General features: G+C 37.7%; 1 protein-coding gene across 3 annotated transcripts in view; it reads right to left on the reverse strand.

The window, feature by feature from the left end:
* LOC119582360 (FH1/FH2 domain-containing protein 3-like) overlaps positions 1–2,500 on the reverse strand; it is a 229,836-nt gene that overhangs the window by 139,489 nt on the left and 87,847 nt on the right. The window lies entirely within an intron of this gene.

Genomic DNA, 2,500 nt, shown 5'->3' on the forward strand with positions numbered 1-2,500 from the left:
ACGTCTGGCTAAAATGAGACAGCTTGCACCCTCCTCCACTGTAGTTACTGAGACATACATAACATACGAGCACAAAGAAACGGGTAGCACTGACCTCGCATAAAATATAGATATCGTAATGAAATATTGCCCGTCAGCCAAGCACAACTGACTTATCCAGGCAAACTACTTTTGTAGCTCAAAGAAATGTACTGCATACAAGAAGAGGAAGAGAAACATTACATTGATAAAAAGGTATGCAAACAGACATAGAAAATTACGTACAAGATGCAAGGGCACGTGCAACTCATATGGGTATCTAATGATGTGGCTACGCTGTGTTGGTCTCAAGAAGTGAGAACACAGATGCAAGATCTATACTATGCGGGACATATAACCTCTATACAAGTGTGGAGGAAGGTTTGGGTTGTTGTTACATGCAACGAAACACTTTGTGTACGAGCGCGTAGCCTACATAACATCAAATCATATTGAGATACAACACTAGAACACTAAAGGTTTTACAGAAATAACTTACTCCAGAGTACGTCGAGGTTCGATGACTATACTGGAATAATATAAAACACAAGTGTGGTTAGGAATATGCAGAAGGGTTTATATAGAATGGAAATTGTTTTATTTTCATTTTATATGTAGACTGAGGAGTTTGGTCTTACATCTGTCGATTGTTCAGACGAGGAAAAAGATGAATGATCTGTTGTATATGGATTGATATAGATTACATATCCTTCTAGTATGCAATGGAAGTTTGAAAAAAACGAACAATATATAATGTAATACTTCTAAACAAAACGTAGTGGTATAGAATGGTGTCCATTACTGTGTATGATTTGATAACCAAATGTAATATAACTAAATATAAATGAATGTAGTGACAATAAAATGAAGCGAATGATGGCGTGATGGAACTGTGGAGGAAACTTATGCAAAGCAGACCATACTGGGAGGGTAAATCCACCATGTCAGGGACTGGAAGGCAAACACAAAGACAGAATCTAGGGAGTAAACTGCAAAGTTGGCATTTGAGTACACTCTTTTACAAAAGATAGAACCTCCTCTTCATGCACTAACATGCACGATAAAAGCTTAGGGCATGTCATATCTTATATCTCGCTGGGCACACAGATGCCTTGACAAACGTGGGCGTCAGGGTAAAAGGCAAGTGTCAGGACGGACGCAAGTGTCAAAGGCGGCGCGGCACCCGGTGTGGCAAGAGCAGGTGCCAGTGCCAGCTTTCCCTAAGCTTGGCAACCATAGGCGTTCGAGCCAACGTCGGTTTGGCAGCTGTCGCCAACCATCTTTTTGGTAAGTTTCTCGTGTTTCCTACTTGAATTCCTCGACGACAAAGGCAGTGGTACTCAACACAGTAACATCCATTGCTCCCAGTTTTTATTTTTACTCTAGATCGCTATATTTTTGAAGTGCTGATTATATTGCACCCATCGGAGACTTGTTTCAGTTAGCAATCCATTGGAAACTACGCTGTCCTTAAATTCGCAAAACTATGCACACTACGAGCTTGTTTGTCGTACTCCTCGATTCTTAACGTAAACAAACCAAGCAAAAACCCGGAAGGCCTTCTGTCTGCCTCCTCCTCCGCGAAAGTAATGGCGGACAAGTGCGATCTCGCAGTGCTTTTATGAATTCAGTGTTTACTTCCGCTTCCTTAATATACTGGCGGAAATGACCTTGATATTTGACGTGATCAGCAGTGGAGCTTAAGACTGGCGGCACCTCCAAATATTTTTTTCATTTTTTATTTTTGTAATAAGGAATACTCCTTATCTTTGTCACTGTGCATTGCCTTAGTCCTTCAGTCGTTAAATAATGATAACAACAATACTAAAAAAAATAATAATAATAATTTTTTTTTTCATAATAATAATAATAATAATAATAATAATAATAATAATGATAATAATAATAATAATAATAATAATAATAATAATAATAATAATAATAATAAATAATAATAATAATAGTGACAATAATAATTATAATGATGACTGTTATGATGATAATGATATAAATAATTATGATAATAATAACAATAATCATTTCTGTTATAATAATAAGTAAAACGTCAGTCTCCAATTCTCAAAGTCTGTGTTCGACCTTCTAAAGTCATCAAAATCTGAACTGATTATTAAGGATATTTCTGAATCTGACTTGTAAACATCTAATCTCCCAGGTGCAATGCAGGCCAGAAGAAGAAGAAAAAGTAGGAGATGATGAGAAGAAGAAGAAAAAGAAAGTAGAAGAAGGAGATGAAGAAGAGAGATAAATTATACAAGAAAAAAGTGATTTGTTTTAGTCTAAAAAAACGGGATATTTATCTTAAAGAGACTTCTGTCAACAAACACCAAGGCTTGTTGCGCCATGACCGGAAGGTTCCACCCACTTGATCACGCCCACTCGCTCGCTCCGACTGAAGATGGAGTCATGCTTCTGTCATTTTAATTCCGCCTACTCGCAGTATCCCCCCCCCCCCCGCCACACA

Source organism: Penaeus monodon, chromosome 2 (assembly GCF_015228065.2).
Source record: "Penaeus monodon isolate SGIC_2016 chromosome 2, NSTDA_Pmon_1, whole genome shotgun sequence".
NCBI lineage: Eukaryota > Metazoa > Arthropoda > Malacostraca > Decapoda > Penaeidae > Penaeus > Penaeus monodon.